Source organism: Lontra canadensis, unplaced genomic scaffold (genome assembly GCF_010015895.1).
Source record: "Lontra canadensis isolate GAN:19392208 unplaced genomic scaffold, GSC_riverotter_1.0 scaffold61, whole genome shotgun sequence".
NCBI classification, from domain to species: domain Eukaryota; kingdom Metazoa; phylum Chordata; class Mammalia; order Carnivora; family Mustelidae; genus Lontra; species Lontra canadensis.
Genome location: NW_022631055.1, coordinates 2,482,246 through 2,505,341, shown reverse-complemented (window position 1 = coordinate 2,505,341; position 23,096 = coordinate 2,482,246). Strand labels below are relative to the sequence as shown.

General features: G+C 39.4%; 1 pseudogene; it reads left to right on the top strand.

Moving 5' to 3' along the window:
- The first annotated feature begins 18,145 nt into the window (after positions 1–18,145).
- On the top strand, positions 18,146–19,410 carry LOC116879458 (annotated as a pseudogene).
- The last annotated feature ends 3,686 nt before the right edge of the window (positions 19,411–23,096 follow it).

Here is a 23,096-nt window from a genome sequence, read left to right as displayed (position 1 = left end):
ACTGAAAAATTCAGTGCCTCACCCAGTTGTTCTGCCAGTTTTGGAGGATGGGAGATTAGGTTTTTATAGTAACTCCCACCTCTAAACTTTTGTTTCTGATAAGCTAGTTCTGTCAAGTGATCATCTTGTCCCGAGGCTTCTATTGTTCCTCTTTCAGTACTGCTTTAATCTAAACATGGAATGTAGCTTTTTCCCTTATTTTCCACAATTTCTATACAACGAATCATTCATAGAAGGCTGTGTGTATGTCGCACACAGGAGAGAGAGAGAGAGAGAGAGATGTAAGCAAGTTCAAGGAGACAAAGGGATTTACATACTAGAAATAACAACTTAAAATTTAATATAAATGTTTTTTCCTAAAAAATCCATTTTCTATGTGATTGCTGGTATTGTGGAGCTCACTGTCTAGTGGGACAGACATTAAACAACTCATTCTACAGGTATTTTAATTATAATTTTGTTCAATATTGTAACAGTATGGTAGGAGCACAGGAAATGTGGATAAGGCAAGAGAGGAGACAAGAAGATAAATTGAAACCAGATTACAAATAGTCATGTATCTATGCATATTGATGATAATGATGGTAGTAGTGTCAGCTCATCCCCATCCATAGGGAATGGGCTGCTTTTCTGGACTCATAACCTAAGTAATTTAGTTTTCAAGTTGTTGCCTTGTTTGTTTTTTAAGTTCATTTTTTATTTTGAGTAATTGTAGATTCACATGTAGTTGCAGGAAATAATACAGAGATATCCCTTGTACCTTTTACCCAGTTTCCCAAAATTGGTATCATCTTGCAGCATGGGGACCATCTGTAGTACAGTATAATAATCAGGATATTTACACTGATGCAGTCAGGCAAGATGTTAGCACTTCCACACCACAAGGGTCCCTCCTGTTGCCCTTATACTGACATTCACTTCCCTGACCCTTTCCATGTCTCTAATCCCTGGAAATTACTAAACTGTTCTCTATTTTTACGATTTTATGGTTTCAAGGCTAATATATAAATGGAGTCATGCAGGATATAACCTGTTGGGATTGCCTCTTTTCTTTCAGATAATTCCTTAAGGAATTATCCAAGTTTGTGTACCATAGTTTTTTTCTTTTTATAACTGAAGAGCATTCCACAGTACTGATGTACTTTTGTTTGTTTTTGGCCATTCCAAGTAAAGTTGCTGTGGATATTCATCTACAAATTTATGTGTGAACATAAGTTCTAATTTCTCTGGGATAAAAATCAAAGAGTGCAATTGTTGGGTCATGCTGGGTTGCATTGTTTAGTTTTATAAATGAAACAATGCCAAACTCTTTATTTAGTGATTCCTCATTGTGATTTAATTAGCATTTCCCTAATGGAGAGAGATGTTGACCTTATTTTCAAGTGCTTATTTGTTACCTCCATGTCCTCTTGGGTGAAAAATGTCTGCTCTTGTTTTTTGGCTCCTTTTAATTGGATTACTAAGTTTTTTACTGTTGACTTTGGCATTTTCTTTATTTATTCCAGGTACTCTTCCTTTGTCAGATACGTGGTTTGCAAATATTTTCTCCTTGTTTGCAGCTTATCTTGTCATCCTTTTAATAGGGTCTCTTGCAGAGTAAGTTTTAAATTTTGATGAGGTCCAATTTGTTAATTTTTCCTTCTGTGGATCAAACTTTTGGTGTCAGATCTAAGAACTTTGCCTACTCCTCAATTCAAGGATTTTTTTTTTTATTTCATGTTTTACATTTAAATCCATGATCCATTTTGAGTTCATTTTTGTATGAGTGTGAATTTAGGTCAAGATTCATATATTTTTAAAATATTTTATTTATTTGTTTGACAGAGAGAGAACAAGCAGGGGGAGTGGCAGGCAGAGGGGGAGGGAGAAGCAGGCTCCCCACTGAGCAGAGATGCTGACATGGGGCTTGACCAGGACCCTGAGATCATGACCTGAACCAAAGACAGATGCTTAACCACCTGAGCCTCCCAGGTGCCACCAAGATTCCTATTTTTGCCTATGAATGTCCAGTTAATTCAGTTTTAAATAACAACACTTGAAGACTACCAAGAGTCTAGTTGAGGTAGTATTGTTTCAAACACAGTGATTTCATTTCAGTCTTTACTCAAACATGCAGTTGGAAAGGCACCATCCACTCTTATGATCCACCGTGAGCCAATACTTGAATAAAAAGACATAACTTTCATGAGCAAAGAGTAAGTTTTATGGTCAGTTCTTAAGCCTGTAACTAGTGATACAAAGATTACATTTGACTAACTCTGCTAGAACACAGTCCTGCTAAAAATACACCTAATTTACTTTATTCAGAACATTTTCAGTATTGGGCATCTGTAATCGTTTTTGACTGCTCAGCATCTGAACGCACTTGCTAGATTTGGGAAATCCTCCCATCTAGATCTTGGTGAGAAGTAGCCGCCTACCTCCAATTTCAGAAGCCTGAGCACTGAGATTCACCCTCTACCCACTCCTCTGACAGCCTTGTGATCCAGATTTTGCCACCATGTACTTTAAGTCTTGACCAAGTGATGCCAAAATTAAGGGATGATGGATAATACTAGATCTTTGATAGAGAAGCTAGCAGCCTGGCTTCCGTGGCTGTTTGTCAGGAGCAGCAGCTGCCTGCAGTCACCACTATATCACAGAGAAGAGATGGCCTGTGTCGGTGGTGGTAGCAGCTTCTGAACCAGATTGTTTGTTACCCTCACTCCCGTGGTTCCAACCCCTAACCTAAGAATCTTTCTTAGCATTTCTTACCAATTCTGTGAGTTGCCTGATACTTGCCAATTTCTTCAATTTAAGTTAGCCAGAGTTGTTTACTGATAGTAGAGATGACTGACATCAAGAACCCTTACTGATACTGTGAGCAAATTAATCTAAAGCTGTGGTTTAGAGTGCTTCTCCCTCAGAGTTTCTGATTTAGTACAACTGGAGTGGGGCCTGCGAATATGCTTTTCAAACAAATTCCTGGCTGCTGCTGGTCAAGTGACCATGCTTGATCTTCATCAATTTGGTGTGATTTTATTAGTTTCCTCTCAAAAAGCTGCTGATTCACATTCCATTGTTTGAGTATGCCACAATTTGCATATCCATTCATCTGTGGATGGACATTTTAATTATTTACAGTTTAGAACTATTACAAATAAAATGGCTATGAATACTAATATATAGGTCTTTGTGTGGACATTATTTCCTATTCTCATGGGCAAATAAGTGGGAGAAGACAACCTGGATCATATGGTAAGTATATGTATAACTTTAAAAAAACTGCAAGGTATTTTCCAATGTGATTCTGCCATTTTACATTTTTACCAACAGTGTACAAGAAATCTTTTTAAAAATTTCATTTATGTGTTTGAGAGAGAGATCAAGCACAAGTGGGAGAGAGGGGCATAGGGAGAAGAAGCAGGCTCCCCACTGAGCAGAGAGCCCAACGTAGGGCTTGTAGGACTCAAACCCAGGACCACAGGATCACGATGTGAGCTGAAGGCAGATGCATAACCAATTGAGCCACCCAGGTGCCACAGTGTACAAGGTTTCTAGTTGTTCCACATCCTTGCCTCCTTGGTATGATCAGTATTTTTAACTTTAGCCTTTCTAGTAGGACTGTAATAGTATCTCATTATGCTTCCAGTCTGCACTTTCCTAATGACTAGTAATGGTGAGCATTTTTTTTTAGTACTAATTTACCCTTCATGTATCTTTCTTGGTGAATTGCCTATGAACATCTTTCGTCCAATTTGTTGGAGCCTTATTTGTTTTCTTACTGAGTTTCAGGAGTTCTTTATATATTCTGGGGATAAATCCTCTACCATATATGTAACTTGCAAATATTTTCTCCATTCTGGGACCTCTTTTTTTCTCATTCTCTTAATAGGCAGAAAGTAATTTTAACCAAAATTATCAAGAGCCTCATCAGTTTTCCTAATGACTTCCCTTAATTGCTTGATATTCAAATTATTCTTTTTTGAAACACATTTCTTTTCTATTTTCTCTGCTCCTCTTGTTAGCTGGTATGACTGCCGTCTCACTTGCCAATAGCCTTATGTGTGATTGGAAGACTCCTTTAACATCACTTTGATTAACTTCACAAAATCTTGCACTTGTAACAAAATGTGCAGTTAAATTCTTTCAATTCATTGATTTGCACTTGATTTATATTTGGGGATATTACCACAGTCTCAAAGTTCAAACCAATGAGGATGTCAACTGAGGGGCAACTGAATGAAATAGGGTAGGGAAAAAATTACTGGTGTTTCCTATGGAAAAATATTTGAGTTGGGACTAATTTTATAAATGACCAGTTCATTAGAGAAAATTAATATGATGTTTTGCTTCCATATGGGAGCACAGATTTGTGTAATAAATACTAAAAAAACAAAGCTTGCAAGAAAAGACCCTTCTCCTCTCAATATTTCCTCATATCTTGACCCTCCCCTCCCCCCATAACTCTTTCTGTTGTAGGTACTCTGACCTTCTTTGTTTCTTGATCAAGCCCAGTTTTTTTCTCAATGCAAGAACACCTACTTTTCCCTCTAATCTAATCAGTAGGCCAAGAATTTAGATTTACTCTAAGTGCAATCAAAATCAATAGAAAAGTTTTTAATCAGGAAAATTACATCATTTGATTTGAACTTTCAAAGAATTTCTCTGAATGGAGAATGGATTATACAGGGTTAAGAATGGAAGTAGAGGGGTGCCTGGGTGGCTGAGAGGGTTAAAGCCACTGCCTTTGGCTCAGGTCATGATCTCAGGGTCCTGGGATCGAGTCCCGCATTGGGCTCCCTGCTTGGCAGGGACCCTGCTTCCTCCTCTCTCTCTCTCTATGCCTGCATCTCTGCCTACTTGTTATTTCTCTCTGTCAAATAAATAAATAAAATCTTTAAAAAAAAAAAAAAACAAGAATGGAAGTAGAGACTAAGTAGGAAGCTATTTTAGTAGTCCAGTGAGAAATGATGATGACTTGTATCAAAGTGGAATAGTGAGAAGTGTCAGATTTGAGATATTTTGAAGGTAAAACTAACAAAATTTGATGATAGAATATGGTATGAGAGAAAGGAAGAGTCACAGATGACTCCCAGATTTCTGCCTTTGGTAATAGCATGTATGGTAGACTCATCATGAGATGGAGAAAACAGAAAGTGGGACCAGGTTTGTGAAAAAGCTATCACGAGTTCCATACTGGCCATACTAAGGTCACCTACACAATCCTAAGTGAAAATTCAAAAAGGCTTTTGGGTATCAGTGTCTAGAGTTAGGGGTAGAAATTAGGCTGGAGATATCAATTTGGAAGTTGTCAGCATATAAATGATTTTTCATCTTAAGGGACGAAATAAGATCACCTGAAAAACAGTATAGAGAAGAGAGTAAAACCTTGAGGTTCCAAGTGGGACAGAATAGGAGAAATCAGTAAAAGAGTATCAGAAAAGGAAAACCTGGACTGAGTGATGAAGACCAGCTCTGTGTTTGGATATTCACTAGGAGGTTCACTGGAATCATCATATGGTTGTACTCATGGCTAAGACTTGTCCCAGTGTTGCACTAAATTCATTGTGCCAGATCATGAGAGAAAAAGACACAGGTGGAGTCTGGAAGAATCCATGAGCAGGCTTCCTTAACACCTTTTTTCTCCTGTCAAGGGTCATATAGAGCACATGCTTCCCCTATTACTGAAAACACAGTAATATGTATGTGATGTTTCTGTGCAAGGAAGCCCATTAGAGACTAAGTAAGTACCCAAGATTTTTATCTGAATCCAATGATGTTACATGATCAGAGTTACCCTCTGTCTGGGCACAGTAAGCCATCAATTATCAGTTAGGGAAAAAGAGAAACTACTGAAAATCAAGTTTTCAAATGCTAGCCAAGGGCCAACCTTGCAAGCCCCTTCAAAGGATAGCAATCTCAGGCCTGCTATATTAACTCTTCTTTGTGCAGAATGGCATCACAGAAGCTAAAGGGGGAGAATGTTCCCAGGGAGAGAGATACAGCTAAAGAATCAAGAAAGATAAGGGCCAAAGTGGCCAGTGGATTTGACAGTATAGAAGTAACCATTGACTCTGATACACAATGTCCGAGGAATGGTGGGACAAAGAGGCTAGATTGAAGAGGATTCAAGAATGACCTGGTGAAGGAGTAGAGACAGCATAGAGATAAAGAATATTCAAGAAGTTTTCTATTAGGGGAGACAGAAGAAGGAAACGTAGTTTAAAGATGATAGAAGTCAAGAAGAGGCTTTTACAGATGACAGATATCAGCACGTCTTTGTTTTGGGATCAGGATTATTCATTAGAAAGGGAGGGATGATGGAGAGTAAGGGATTGGATCCACAGCAGGAGTGAAATGGTAGGAGGAAAGACACTTCCTACAGTGAAACATGAGGGAAGAAGAAGACATACAGATTTAGAAATCCAAAAATGAGAAACTTTTTTTTTTCTCTTTTTGCAGGTACACATGCTTGGGCTTTATTTAATAGCATGTCTGTGACCAAGGACTAGCTTGGAATCCACAGTTGGAACAGAGTCTGGCTCACCAGGACCCCCATTCTCGTAGTCTACTCTGTTCTGACATAAGCCAGGGAGCCCCCATGAAGAAGCATGGAACTCGGTTCACTCACAGGTTTGTTGGTTTGTTTGTTTTTTAAGATTTTATTGAGAGAGAGAGAGAGAGAGAGAGAGAGATATCGAGCACCCCAGCGGAGGGAAGAGGCAGAGGGAGAGGGAGAAATAGGCTCCTTACAGGAGCATAACATGCTCCATTCCAGGGATCTAGGATCATGACCTGAGCTGAAGGCAGACACATAACCGACTGAGCCACCCAGACACCCCTCACTCACAGGTTTTTAGAGCCCTCATAAAATGGACTCCCAAAGCAGCTGCTTCTCCTAGAAACTTGGCCACTGGTGGGTGGGACAAGGTGAGCTCTAAGTGCTGGTCTTCTTTTGTTTTGGTTTAAGCTTGTTCCAAACCCTCCCCAGGCCCATTTTTCCCATGAAGAAAGTGATGGGAAAATTGCACTTGTACCAGTCTTTTATAATAATGTGCTTCTGAAAATTTTTTACCTAAAAGTTCCTTACAAAGTCAGCCATTTCTTCTGTATGTAATGTTGCTTTTTTACCTGATCCAGCTCTCAGTCCCAGACCTTTAACTTTTAGTTATGAGTTAATAAATTCTTCCTTTTCCTTACAAAATGTCAAATTCTGGTTTGCCCAGACTGTTGGTTCCATTCTTGTGCTTCTTGTCTTAATTCTCTTAGCTTTTGTTCCAACGGTGATTCATTTTCAGGGATGTAAAAGAGAACAGGTTGAAGGTTTGAATTTTTATCTGGGGCCCTATCAGTCATGGCAAGATTTTTCTTGGAAGCCAGAATCCTGAGACCTGGCTCGGCTGTGCATCCCTGAGTTCTGTACCATGCTCCAGGGCGAGCTATGGCCAGTCCAGCGAAGGCAAAATGGAGGGAGAAGGGCCCTCCTTGAGGACAACAAGGCTGCAGTGGTCTGTGTCCCCCGCAAAATGAGCAACTTCTGATGGCTTTTATTTCCTCAGGGAAGTATGAGGCAATGTCCTCAGTTGAGAGTAGAGAGTTGTGGAAAAGATGTGAAAGATATGAGAAAAAAGTAGAAAGTTGGGAATTTGTAGAGTAAGGAAGAAAATAATCCGGGAAGGAGAATGTGTAAAATGGGAACCTGGCAGGACAGAGGTCATGCTGGAGGTTCAGGAGGACTGTGTAATTATTTAAAATGTTTTATTAGTAAGAGATAATAATTTGAATTAATTTTTAAAAAGATTTTATTTATTTATCTGAGAGAGAGAAGGAGCAGGGGGTGGGGTGAGGGAGAGAGAGAGAGAGAAGCAATGTGGTACTCCATCTCAGGACCCTGAGATTACCACCTGAGCCAAAGACAGACACTTAACCAACTGAGCCACCCAAATGTCCAATAATTTGAATTTATATCCTTGAAATGTTTCAAATCTACTAAGATCTGCTTCAAAAGGAAACTATTGTATTGGATGGCAGTTAAAAATAGGAAGGAAGTGATGGTGCCTTCTACCAAACAGTTATCAGCTCAAAACTAGTGTAATAATTTCATTCCTAAATTACCATTGAACGGTTGAAACTGAATGACAAACTAATCTCCTCAGCCTAAACACACATACAAAATATACCTCTAGCATTACATTATAACTTCCCTCATCTAACAAAACAGGAAGAGTGGTTATGTTTAGCTGAATGTGTGAGATGATCTGTCATATAGCATTTCCGTTACATTCTGATTATCAAGTTAGTGTATTATGTGGCAGGTGTGTGTGTGTGTGTGTGTGTGTGTGTGTGTGTGTGTTTGTGTATTTCAATACTGCCATGGCAGGAATTTTTCCTTTTTCCATTCCATTTTCACAGATATGTCTCATGAACACAAACATAAAATATATTCAAAAGAAACTTCAAGAATCTTTTCTGATAGACATATTTTTAGTGTCTGTACTGACTCTCATATTTGCTGGACCCCAGATGCAGCACTTGCCCTGCTCCTCCCATTTATCCCATTATTACTTTCAGTTGTGAGATGAGACTATTCTCTTTAAAATAAATTGGCTCTTCTAAATAAAGACGTGTTCAAATAGCTACTTTAGTCTCTAATCTCAAGTTAAATCACAGAAAAGATTTCAGCATCTAGAAAATGTATTCAAACCTGTAGTGACCTTAGTTGTTTTTTTTTATCAATACATAAATCACTGTTACCACATTTCTCTTTCCTTTTATTAAAATATTTTATTTGTTTATTTGACAGAGATCACAAGTGGGCAGAGAGGCAGGCAGAGAAAGAGGAGGAAGCAAGCTCCCCATTGAGGAAAGAGCCCAATGTGGGGCTGGATCCCAGGACCCTGGGATCATGACCTGAGCCAAAGGCAGAGGCTTAACCCACTGAGCCACCCAGGTGCCCCACTGTTACCACATTTCTTAATTTTCTAATGCATGAAATAATTAAGCTTAGAATATGCCTTTCCTAGACACAATTAATTCAGTGCTGCTATCAGTTTAATTTTTACTTGTATGAATTTTATAATGTGTAACTTTCCATGTATTCCCAAAGTATTTTTGTATTAGTTGGGGAGTGGATGTGACACCTACAAGAGATAAAGGTGGAGGAAGATGGATTGAGTAGGAAGAGCCCGCAGATTTGGATGCTGATCTGACACCCGTGAAAAAGTGGCGAGGAAACAAGATTGGATGGTGAGAGCCTTGGATTTACTGTACAGCTAGCCAAGTCTCAGCCAGCCCACTGGGGAGCTCCAGAGCAAAGATAGCCTGTTAGAGAAGGCCTGCCTTAGGTAGACGTGACTAGACCCTAGCACTGCTGTGATTATCTGTCGGTCGTTGGTTGGGGCTGCATGGTAAAATGATGACCTCAGCTAGAATACTGCTGTGGTGGATCCTGAAGGTGCTGTGGCTGGATGCTCTTAGCTGACTGCATTCTACCAGATGAAGGGAGATGCAAGCAACACATGTTCATGCCTTCTACAACAGTTGTGCCCCTTTTGCTAAATTGGTTGTCGCAAACAGTTCAGTTGTTCACAAGTTCAAATCATGGATTACTGCATAGTCTCCTAACTTTTCTCCTTTTGACCAGTCCCTCATCTCTCCATGAAATACTCTTAGCAGTTCAATCTCTGAAAAAATCATTTTTATTCTGTTACTCCTTCGCTGAAAAATATTCAGTGTCTCCCTGTTATTTACAAAATAAAGCCCAGACTCTAACCTGGTGCTCAAGCCTAACACAGGACTGTCCCCAACCTAGCACTCTGTTTGTATCTAACTTTATATCCTTTCTGGTCAGTCCATGTGGGGCCTGTTGTGATCACTCCAACATTCTATTTATATTTACATATTCCTTGTTGTTCTATTCCATTTGGCATACCATTTCCTTCTATCTACTTATAGAAAAGATCAACCCATCTTTCAAGGTTCAGTTTGAACTCCCTCTCCAACAGAAATCAGTATCTTACCCTTCCTCAGAAATAGTTGAATATGTCTCCCACCTATTCATATTCTTCCTTATCTTATTACCCAAATTTTATTTTACTTTATTTTAGTTTGTTTTACGTAGGCTCCATGCCCAACATGGCACTTGAACCCATGACCCTGAGATTTAGAGTTGCATTCTCTACAGACTGAGCCAGACAGTAGCCCATTATTACTCAAGTTTTGATGTGGACATGTCTCTTTCCCAAGTATCCTATCATGTCCTTTGGGATAAGAGGAACACAATGTTGGTTTTTATTCCACAAGTACTCCAGGATTAAATGAAGAGAGAGAGATGCATGAGAGAATATGCAGTATAGGAAACCACTACAGAAATGTAAAAAATAGACAAAAATTTAGGGTGGGGTGATATAGAAAAATACATTGGGAAGTGAAAAATACTCCATGTGACTATTTTGTGGGAATGGATGACTTTCTTCATTTTCCTCTTTCTTAGTTATAGACCAGAGCAGAATTCTTTACCCAAGATACAGAGATGCTTAGGTTAATTATGAATGGGCTTTGGGGGAGTGTGCTGATCAAAATCTCTGAAATTTATGAAAAGTTTATATATATGTATATGTGAACACGAGCAGGGGGAGCAGCAAGCAGAGGGAGAAGTAGGCTCCCCACCAAGCAGGGAATCTGACGTGGGACTCAATCTCAGGAGTCTGGGATCATGATTCGATTCAGAGGCTTAACTGACTGAGCCACTCAGGTGTCCTGAAAGTGGCATGGTTTTTAAATATCCCCATATGTTCCTACAAAAACAGAGCAAGTTGATAAGCAAAATCTAGGGGTGCCTAGGTGACTTACTCCATTAAGTGTTCACCTCTTGATTTTGGCTCAGGTTGTGACATCAGTGTCCTGAGATTGAGCCCTGCGTGTGGCTCCCTGCTCCTCGTGGGGCCTGCTTAGGATTCACTCTCTTCCTCTTCCTCTGTCCCACCCCCATTCTCCCTGGCACTGCTCTATCTCTCTCTCTCTCAAAAAAAAAAGAAAAATCTAAAACCCACAAATAACAAGTTTAGGTAGCAAGGTATGAACTTCCAAATATATGCAGGTGGGTACACATCATGAAAGCAACAAGATTCACAAGTGATAGAAGGTCAAGAAAGCCCAAACAAAATTAAACACCAGATTACAAAAGGATGACCCAAAAAGGAGTCCCACTTGGTGTGTAAAGCTTAGAGAGTTCATCTAAGGGTAGCAGTCAAAAGGTGTCAGTCAAAAAGAGGAGAAGCTTTGTGGGCTCAATATTTCAGGTAAACACAAGGGAACTATGAGAAGATCAGATGGTGCTGGAATGGTCTAGGCTCTATGGGATGGTGCTAGGATGGTCTAAGCTGTTATGTGCTTTCACACCAAGACCAAGCCCTACATGAGAGAGAAGCTGCTAGGACAAGACAGAAGACAGGCCACATTATAACTACCACAAGTAGTATATTAGTTTCAAAAACTCCAAATCTGAAAATTCATTCCCCTGTCTGTTTTTCTTACCAATTATATCAGTAGTATTGTTTGATCTCACATATAAGAGGGCTTGTAATGAGAGTATATAGTACCATCAAGATACTTCAATAATAAAATACAGTCAACACAGAGACCTTTCAAATTTGACCACTAACTCTTTCCCATTATTAAATTCCCAAGAAAAATAGAAATCTAAAGTTTAAAGCCCCTTAAAAATTTAAGTCGAGAGAAATTACTGACCAAATTCAGATTTGCCCTTGAGATTTAAATTTCAAAGAAATATAATGTACAGAACTCATGCTTTCCACTTCATATTTTATTCAATTAGAAAAGTTTTTCAAGGTGTAAATAGGGTTTGAATATTTTGTAAATAGTTGTAGCTTGGACAAAAATTGTTTTAGTTTAATATCAAGTCTCTCATCAAGTTTCTAGAGAATCAAAAAAGTCAATAAGGGGGCACGTCGGTGGCTCAGTTGGTTAAGAGGCTTCCTTCGGCTCAGGTCATGATCCCAGAGTCCTGGAATTGAGCCCCGCATCAGGTTCCCTGCTTAGAAGGGAGTCTGTTTCTCCCTCTGTCTCTTACTCAACTTGTGCTCTCTCTCTCTCTCAAATAAATAAAAAATCTTAAAAAAAAAAAAAAGTCAAGACACAAAATTATTGCAGTACTGTCCCCACACCCACCAAATTTAGAAAAAGCTACTCCTGTCTCCAGTGTTGTCATTACAGGCAAAATTGTGTTCCCAAAGCCCATTAATTGGTGTTGTCAGATACCAGTTTAGCTTTACCAAGATAGCTGGTCTGATACAGGGCTCAGGAATCCATGTCCTGTGGACATAAACATAATCAGGAGATGTTTAATTTGGCACTTTGAGTTTTTCATTTCCAGGGTGATAATTTGCTATTCACTTTAATTCATCTCCCAGAATGGAACCTGAGATATTGTTTTCTTGTGAAGCTTAGAAATTTATAGAATTTGAAACATGTATCAGTAGTGATTAGGTAAGTTCTGCTGCAGTAACAAAGAGCTTCAGAATGTTTAGTGGCTTAAGACAACAGCAGTTTATTTCTCACTCATACTATACATCCATTATGGATGGGCAGGGAGTTCTGTTCATACTGTGCTCACTTAAGGAATTAGGATGATGCAATCTCCATAAGTTTCTTCCATGATTCGCACAGCAGGGACAAGGGAATGTAACAAGTGAGACCCTGCTTCTAAGAATTTCTACCCAGAAGCAGCACACACCTTTTTCACTCACATCACTTCCATTCACATTCCACTGGTCAAAGCACGTTATGTAGCCTTCTAATTACAAATGGAACATGGAAGGATACTATTGCCTTTAGCTGCAATTAGAATGATGTCTGTTCAATACTGCTTATGTAGTATCTTCTGAGCCGACAGTTGTAATCCTTGGCCATCAGTTGCTATAAATGCTTTCAGCTATAGAATAGTCTAAACCAATGTTTCCCAAATTTGTCTGATCAAAATAATGACCTGGGTGCTTATTATTATTTAACAATTGCATGCAGAAAAATACTGATTCCTATGTTCTATTCCTGCAGTAATGATTTAGTAGTTCTGAGATAAGGCCTAAGAATCTGTATTTTTTTTAAATACCCTCTGTTAGACAAGGAAACCTCCTTCCCAGAATAGATTTTTTTTTTTTAAGATTTTACCTATCTATTTGACAGAGAGAGAGATCATAAGTAGGCAGAAAGGCAGGCAGAGAGAGGAGGAAGCAGGCTCCCCACTGAGCAGAGAGCCCGATGCGGGGCTCGATCCCAGGACCCTGAGATCATGACCTGAGCCGAAGGCAGAGGCTTTAACCCACTGAGCCACCCAGGAGCCCCAGATTGTTTTTAATAGACTTTATTTTTTAGAGTGCTTTTAAGTACACAGAAAAATTGAGTGGAAAGTACAGAAAGAGTTCCTTTATATCCTCTCATCCCGCACATGCGCAACCTACCCCACTGTCGACATCCTGCACCAGAGTGGTACTTTTGTTACAATGGATAAATCTACATTGATGTATCATTATCACCAAAAATGGGTAGTTTACCGAGGGTTTACTCTTGGTGTTGTACATGTTATTGACTTGGACAAATGTATAATGACATGTATCCACCAGTATAGTATTTAGAATTATGTCACTGCTCTAAAAATTCTCTGCTCTCCCTATGGACCCCTCCTTCCCCAACTTCTGGCAAACATTTATCTTTTTACTGTCTCCATAATTTTGCCTCTTTCAGAATGTCATATAGTTGAAGTGGTACAATATATAGCCTTGTAAAGATGGCCTTCTTTCACTTAGTATTATGCATTTAAGATTCCACCATGTCCCTTGAGGGCTTGATAGCTTTTATTTATTTATTTTTTTTTGGTAGAGAGAGATAGAGAGAAGGTGGGAGAAGGGGCAGAGGGAGAGGGGGAGAGAGAATCTTAGGCAGGCTCCACGCCCAGTGTGGAGCCCAATGTGGGGCTCAATCTTACAACCCCTAGATCATGACCTGAGCTGAAATCAAGGGTCAGACACTTAACTGACTGAGCCACCCAGACACCCCAATAGCTTATTTCTTTTTAATGCCTAATAATATTCCACTGACTAGATGTACCACAGTTTGTTTATCCTTTTACCAACTGAAATATATCTTGCTTGTTTCTAAGTTTTGGTAAGAGTATGTTTAGTTTTGTGAGAAACTACCAAATTGTTTTCCAAAATGGGTATAACATTTTGCATGCCCACCAGCAATGAATGAGCATTCCACACTGCACCTCTTAAAAGCCCATACAATTGTCAAGGTTAAAACATTCTAAAGTCCGCTCATACCTCTGAATTTACAAAGCTCCTCTAAATTTCCAGTTTTGGTTTTGATTTTTTAACATTCCTTAACATTTGTCTGTTGGGAGGTCTTCAGATTTTAGGGCCACACTCCCTTTCCAAACTACAGGTTTCCCCAGGCCCTCCAGAGACAGAGCTGGCCTGTACACTTATGGTCAGTGAGAGAGTGATTGGTTCTGGCTGTGTGGACTTGCTGGCTGCCAAGAGAGCTAAAGGCTGATTAGAGAATGCCGGTTTATTCTGGACAAACTTACCAATCAAGGGAGTCATTTCACTTCCCCTAAGGTAGTGTGAGTACAGGGGCAGAAAGGCCAAGAATTAGCATTCATTGGGTTCCTTCTTCATGGGAAGAAACAAAAAGTATAAGAGAAGCTTTCTTTGTAACAGGGTGGTCTCTGTGTTCTGGTGATGTAGGAGAAAACCTCATGTCATAAAAATATTTTAGGCAGGGCAAGATTTGAGAACTTTAGGAAAATAGAGGTGGTATAGATGTGGGGAATGGAATAAGGACTAAAGGATATATTAATTATTAAAAAAAATTCTTGGGGCACCTGGGTGGCTCAGTTGGTTAAGTGTCTGCCCTTGGCTTGGGATCGAACCCTTTGAGCCTGCATCAGGCTCCCTGCTCAGTGGGAAGTCTGCTTCTCCCTCTCCCTCTTCTCCTCCCCACCCCTGCTCAGGCTCTCTCTCTCAAATAAATGAATAAAATCTTATAAAAAAATTCCTGAGTGTCCCTGGTGGTCTAGAAGTCCAACTAGGTCCAGGAAGTAATCAAGGTTTAAATCAATCCAGGAGGGGCACCTGAGTGGCTCAGTGGGTTAAAGCCTCTGCCTTTGGCTCAGGTCATGATCTCAGGGTCCTGGGATCGAGCCCCACATCTGGCTCTCTGCTCAGCAGGGAGCCTGCTTCCCTTCCTCTCTCTGCCTGCTTCTCTGCCTACTTGAGATCTCTGTCTGTCAAATAAATAAATAAAATCTTTAGACAAACCATAAGAGACTCTCAATCTCACAAAACAAACTGAGGGTTGCCGGAGGGGAGGGGGTTAGGGAGAGGGTGGTTGGGTTTTGGAGGGTATGTGCTATGGTGAGAGCTGTGAAGTGTGTAAACCTGGCGATTCACAGACCTGTACCCCTGGGGCTAATAATATATTATATGTTAATTAAAAAAATTATCAAAAACAAAAAAAAGAAGTCATCACTTTGAACTGTGTCTGTGAGCATCTGGGCTTCATTTTGATTTATTATGTGCATCCATTAGCAAGGTGTGTCCTAAGGTCTTAGAAAAGCCTAAAAGAGGTGACTTTTTGGGTCTGGGAACGCTAAAAAAATTTTCCATATAAATCAATGGTAATTGCTTCTTTGCTTTGTGTCATTTCAGCTTATGAAAGTTTTCACAGGAACATTTTGCTTCCAAATTGAGGAGGAAAACCTGTACTTAGTATTTAATAGCTTAGTTCACAATGTTAAAATGAGACAGGACAAACATGTCCTGATTTAACAATTATTTTACTTTGTCATCAAGTAGCCATGATTATTATTAGCAGCACAAACATGTCTTTTTAGTCTTTGTTTTTTCCTTATCTTTCTCTTAAGTAAAATAAAGGAGGGTTGCTCTCTCCAGAAGGAGAAAAGGAGAATTACATATGCTCCTTTGATATTTAGGACAAATGTTTATACCACCCTATTTTCCCTATCAAATTTGTCTACCAGCCTTGGGGATAACCTTTATGTTCCCTGATAACTTCTGGAACTTTCCCTCCAGTTACATCACCCTTGACAACTTCAACATCCCGGTCCATGACTTTTAACAACCTGACCCGGGCGCCCCCAAAGTGATGACTTCTTAATGCTCAGATGCTGAGTGTCGTTGCTGGGAAGAAGCTTGGTGGGGCCTCTCTCTCTGCTCCACGTGTTCACTGCCTCTGTGGCATAAATTTGTTTTGCTACAAAACAAATGCTGAACACTACTTTTGCTTTTCACCTTTCTTCTTAAAAGTGAAAATCCTCTTTGGATTTCTTTCCGTCTTTCATAATAACAAAGTGGCATAACATGAACTTTCAAAAAGCAGGGGATACCTCTAATCATTTTTTATGAGGGTATACATAGCATAGCACTTTTATTCCAGAACAAAAATGTAATGCTTTTATTCCCAGAAGCTGCTTTTCTGTTTTTCATTAAAAATTTTTGACGTAGCTGAGACATGTCCCATTTAAATGTACTTCTTACTTCCTTGGATACTCTTGAATAAAACATTCCCTCGTGCTGTTCCTTGGCAGAAAAAATATTCATTGGCACTGTTTGTTGACATTTCGAAAATGTCTCCTGCTTTGTATTATTCCATTCTCGAATTTGTATTATGTTATCCTTAATGAATACATAGAATTTTTTGTAGTTGTCTGTCTGTATCTCTGTTATCATATTAGAGGGAAGACCTATGCTATGCAGTTCTTAATCTCTTTTAAAGTCACATACATTTAATGTCATATTTTGCGCCTTTTTTTTTTTTTGAGTCCTTATTTCTACTGATTGCCCTTTTGTTATTGGAAAATGGTTTGTGTCATTTAGCATAGAGCTTTGGTACTTTTGGTACTAGATCTTTATTAGAAATATCAGATGATAATCTGGCACATTGTGACATCTAGGTGTATTTTCAGCTATTTTCTATTTATATCTTGTTGGGTGCATTTCTTTTTTTAAGAAAAATCTAATATCTTTCTTTTCCTTCTAGGGCATTCTTTCCTTGTGGAAGATACTTTGTCAAATTCATAAACACTTTCAAAGAATCTGATATGCATTTTAAATGGTTTCAAGGCTTTTCTGGTTTTCCAAATATCTATACCTGAAAATTTTATATTTAAAAAGTACCTGTAGACTTTACTAATATCAAGTACTCCTGAAATAGTCAAATTCCCCTTGATAGGTTAGTTGTTGAATTTAAATTTGTTTTGCATTTGCCTTTCTGTTTTCTCTATGCCAAATACAAGAACAACACCTTGGTACGGCGTTCAGGGAGTGATTTATCAGAATCTGGTTACTCCTCCCATCCTCATTTCCTTCAGGGGCTCCCATCCTGACCCACAGTCCTGGCCTTTATCATCTGTGGCCTGGGGTGTTTCAAGAGCCTCCCAGGTGGTTGGTTGCCCCTGGCACTCCATCCCCTATCATCTTTATCCAGGAAGATCCTATTGAAACATAAGTCAGGTCATGTCACTCCTTGGTCCTTGAATGGCTTCCGATCTCATTCAAAGAGCCAAAGTCTTCACAGTAGCTAAGAGTTCCTAAGTGGTCTGGCCCTTCTTCCCTCTCTCACCTTACCCTTCCCTCTCTCTCCTTCTGTTCCAGCTATAAACTTCTTGCTGTTCCTTGAATATTCCAAAATGCTCCTACCTTGAAGTCTTTGCGCAAATTGTCAACCTTTCAAGGAAGCCTTCTCTGAACCCCTGTTTTAAATTCATCTCCCCAGCAACCTTTATTCCTTTCCCCTGCTATTTTTTTTGTTAATAAAACATTTATTATCATCTGATATATTTTAACAGATGTATCATTTATCATCTGCACTGCCATACACTCAAATATAACTTCCACGAGAAGCTTATAGAACCGTGCTGGACGTGGAGAAGTCTCTGCGAGAAGAAACAAAAATATTGTATGAACTAACTTAGTAGTTAGCATGAGGAATGAGAAATGTTTGCTAAACAAAATGATGTACTAGGACACTGGATAAGAATCTGTGGTTACAATGGAATCTTTTAGAAGCTTAGTGGAATCCCAGATGACTAGACAGAGTAGGAAATGCAACCCTTTTGGTTTACATGACGGACCTCCCACTTCAGCTTCTGGGCTTCTGTGGTGAAGCTGAGTGGGACTGGGGTAGTCCTTATCTTCAGTTAGTTTAGCTAAACGAAATTGAGGTAGCAGGATTGGTTTTACTTGACAATATGGAAGTACATAATACTATTTAGGTAGATTCTCCATTCTCCAATCTGTCATAAACTTTCATTAGGAAATCTTGCATGGCTTTTATGGAAGAATATGTATCTCCCTCTTTCCCTTCTATTTCACTGGGGCTTCTGGCAAGTTTTATGTTGGGTTCTAAGTCCCAAATGAAGCACAGGTTGTTGTTTTTTTTTAATTTAAAAATTTTTATTTATTTATTTGACAGACAGAGATTACAAGTAGGCAGAGAGGCAGGCAGAGAGAGAGGAAGGGAAGCAGGCTCCCCGCTGAGCAGAGAGCCCAATGCAGGGCTCGATCCCAGGACCCTGAGATCATGACCTGAGCTGAAGGCAGAGGCTTTAACCCACTGAGCCACCCAGGTGCCCTGAAGCACAGTTTTATTTCAAGAAAGAAATAGAAGTTAAAAACCAAACAAATCTTTAACTCCAAGTTCTGTTTTCAGGATGCTAGAATATTCTTCAACTGATCAGTGCCTGGAACCTGCAACCACCATTGGGGTGACATAGTTTTGCACTTGCCGGTTGTTTAAAGAGCCCTTTGGAGGGCACATTGGTGTCTTTGCTGCTGCTGCAGGTAGTGGTGGTCAGTTTGAGCAACCAGACCTGAGCATGGAGGCACACAACATCTGCAGCAAATGAGAATTCAATGGCCAGTTCTTTGGAACAGGAACTCACATGACTTTGACTGGACCAGCACGTTATGAGCCAAATATTTAGGATTTCAAAACTACTTAATGTTAGATGTACAGTGATCTCCTTAGGAAGGAGAGAATGGCATTTTACATATATTAGACAGAAATAAGAAAATTAAACCCTGGCCAGAAATGTTCCAGAACGGCAAAGGTGTATTTGATTTCCTGCTCCTCATTTGTGAAGAGAGAGCGAATGACCAGATGGTTGAAGATCGGAATTCCAGAGAGCAGGAGACCTGCCAACCCATGCCTGTAAGCAACGGGGACATCCAGAACAGTGACAGAGAGGCCACCCTGGGGGCATTCTTCATCTGTGAGCTATGCCAGTGCATTCAGTGTAGGGAGGATGTGGAGAATTAAATCGATGAGCTGCTGCAGGAGTTGGAGGAGAGCTCCAGGGTCTTCCTGCACACAGTTTGCTTCCACTGACCCACCTGGCCTGGTACCTGGCGGGCCATCCACCCTCCTAAACCCAGCTTCTTGAGCTTCCTCTTGGTAAAGTTTTGCCCTTCCTGATATTTGTTTTTCCTTTTAGATTTTCTGCCAGTGGATGGTAGTAATACCCAAATAAAGTGTACCTATGAAATGAGAATATACACATAAATGCTAGATTAAAAAAATCATTTTTTTCTATCTCACTTTTACTTATGAGTGGGATATTGATTTTAAAGTTTATTTTTTTTCTTTCACCAAAAGAGAAAACAACAGTTTATAATACATTTCCTCTGTATATCTGTGTCTTTCTTTGTGGTTCCTTCCCTTTACCCCCTAAGCTTGTTGGAATGTTCAAATAACCTGAATGAAGAAGTGGGCTTTATCTTATCAGGAAAATAAGAAAATTAAAAAATAAAGAAACTGTTGGACTAGAAGGGTGCAAGAAACCCTCCTCCAACCCATTCTCCATTTATTTTATTTTGTTTTTTTAAGATAGAGTTTTCTTTCTTTTTTTTTCTTTTTAAGATTTATTTATTTGACAGAGAGAGATCACATTAGGCAGAGAGGCAGGCAGAAAGAGAGGAGGAAGCAGGCTCCCTGCTGAGCAGAGAGCCCAATGCAGGAGTCGATTCCAGGACCCTGAGATCATGACCCGAGCTGAAGGCAGAGGTTTAACCCTCTGAGCCACCCAGGCACCCCCATTCTCCATTTAAAACAGCTCTGAAGATCCACTCTTCCCTTCACCTTGGATACAATTTTGATCAGCTCTCAATTTCAGATAATTCTTAGATAAGAAAAAATCTCATCCACATTAGAGGGTCCATATTTGAGATGGTGTTGCTCTTTAAATAGGCAAGCACCCTTTAAATCCAAGTCAGTTTCTTCTTGTAGGATCATACTTTGTCCAGTTCCCACCCCACGTCCACATTGGCTCTGAGTAAGGCTCCCTCCTGGGACTGCATCTCTTTCTCCTGCCTTCCTTCCTTGGCTCTTTCATCTGTGGCTAAGGTAGACACAGCCTTTCACTTAGAGCATTTTCAAAGTGAGATAATTCCCATGTGCCACCAAATTTCAAGCTCTTCAAGTGATTCTCTTAAAAACCTCCTCCTCTAAGGGATAAGAATTCCCATGTTGCTTCATGCCTGTGGGCTGGGGGGAAGGAAATGCATAGCAACAAGGTAATAGACCTCACCACCTGCTTCTTCCACCTCAGCGAATTTTTCATCAATTCATATAGTCTGGAGGAGGATGATACCTTAGAACTGACAGAACTGGTTTCTCATTGTTTTAACAGCTCAGAAAAGTGCACACCTTTAGAGCAAGGGAAGTACTTGAGATCTGTTACGCAAACAATGGAGGCCTCAGCTGAACCTGAGAGTCTCTCCTGCCAGTCATTTTAGCAGATTTGTTCATCAGTTTGTTTGCTATGCTCAACTGTCTCTCTTCATTTCACCAATTGATTCTAAAATATTATAAGAAAGTCTCTGTCTGGGTAACAGATGGTTGAACCAGCGATGGACTTCTGACCCTGGCAACAATTCCAAAGACTGATCCAAGCTGGTTCTTTCCTGAGAACTTTTTCCTCACTGAGCAGGGAGCCTACCAGGGATCATGACCTGAGCTGAAGGCCAACTCCCAACCTACTCAGCCACCCAGGCACACCTCTTCTGAGAACCTGAACTGAGACTTAACTGAAAGTTAATTCAGAGTCAGGAGTGAGAGTCCTAATGGGCAAACTGATAGTAAGCAGAAGGAAGCATGAGGAGATGGGAAAGCATATAGCAAAGAAGCACAGAGAGCAGTGTCTAGTGCTTTTCCATTTCCTGGGACACATCCCACCATGCTCTCTGGTACTGGTTTCTGTAAGATTCTCTTATGTTCTTCTTTTTTTTTAATGGCCTCTGCTTTTCACTTGTTTTGGGGGGATGGGACACATGAATATCCAAGTATTTCAATACTATTTATTGAGAAGTTTCCACTGAATTGCTTCTGAGACTTTGTCTCTGCCTACTTGTGATCTCTCTCTCTCTCTTAAATAAATAAGTAAAAATAAAAAAAAGACAAATAGAATATAATTTTAGTATTTCTTTTTTTTTTTAATTTATCAGCTTTTAGCTATGTCTCTTTGTATTAAAAAAAATATTTTCTTTATGGCATGCTTTTCCTAGTTCAGTATTAGACCTCAGGGGATATCTTGAATTTACAACTTTACCCTAATCTTCCACTACTTTAAGTGCTGTCTGAGGACCAACAGGCTGGGTATCACTGGGATTGTGTTAGAAATACAGAATCTTAGCCTACATGCCAGACCTACTGCATTGGAATCTGCATTTTAATGGGATCCCAGGTGATTTTATAAGCATTTTACCATTTGAGAAGCCCATCTGTAACCTACTCTACACATCTCGTCAAATCAGTCTTCCTAAAATACTACTTTCATTATGTCCCTAGAATTTTAAATGGTTCCTCACTGCTCTTAGAACAAATAAAATGCCCCAGCCTGACATTTAAGACCACAGTAAAATGGACCCGGTCTACCAATTTTTTCCTATATGGATGTTCTCAGCTAAATTGGTCTACTTGGCTATTCTTCAAATGTACCAAGTATATTCAGAGTCTTTGCTCATGGCATTTGCCTGTCTGGAATTTTCATTTCCATCTCCCTACACATCCATCCTTCAAAAACCAGTTCAGTTTCCACTTCTGGAGATTCCTGTTGCTGACCTCAGATCTCCCTGCTGTCTCGTCCTCTGAACATCTTAACCTATCCCAGTATCTTTTTTTTTTTTTTAATTTATAACGTCACCTCCCATTAATGCTTATTACAATGCAGTGCATAGGATAGTGTTTTCATTCATTAATTACATCCTTAGTTATTTTAAAAAATTGTTTTAATTCAGAAGGGGCTTGTTAATTTTTAGGGCTGTAATTTCTTTGATCAAGCAGCTGTTAAGGCCAAACAGAAAGAACTGAAAGCATTGTGTTCTTGTGCTTCTGTATTTGGAGGTAAATTAAAAAAAATTTTTTAAAAGATTTTATTTATTTATTTGAGAGAGAGAGAACATGCACACACAAGTGTGGGGAGGGGCCAAGGGAGCTGAGCAGGGGTCCTCATCTGCGTTTCTAACAGATTCCCAGATGATGTTGGTGCGTTCAAGATTGCATTTGAGAATCATTACTGTAGTAAGGAAATGCCAAAAGGGAAAAATAGTCCAGTAAGTATGAAATGTTAGTGCAGATAGCATTTCCCTATCTCTTTTATTTTGAAGATGTGAACATTGTAACAATTAATTCCAATAAATGTTTTTAAATGAACAAAGAAAAAGGCACCATTTGTTTAAATAGAACTGTTTATGATTCTTGCTCTTTATATCAAGCATTTGCAAACATCAATCTGTCTGAGAAAACATTTTTAGTTTTATTTTTTAAAATTTGTGAATGCCAAGGAAATATGTTTGTTTCCGCATGGCAATGAAATGAATAAACAATGCTAGAAGTACTCTGTAGATTGCTTTCCTCTTGTATTCTCTTTGATGTTTTGGATAGACTAATTTTTTACTCACCAGTAATCGGTCAAAATTGTTATTTTGACATTGAGTTTTTTGAGTGTATGCTTGCTGGGTTTTATGTTTGTGTACCTGTCCCCCCATTTTACAAAGATTATATTGATACTAAGTGAG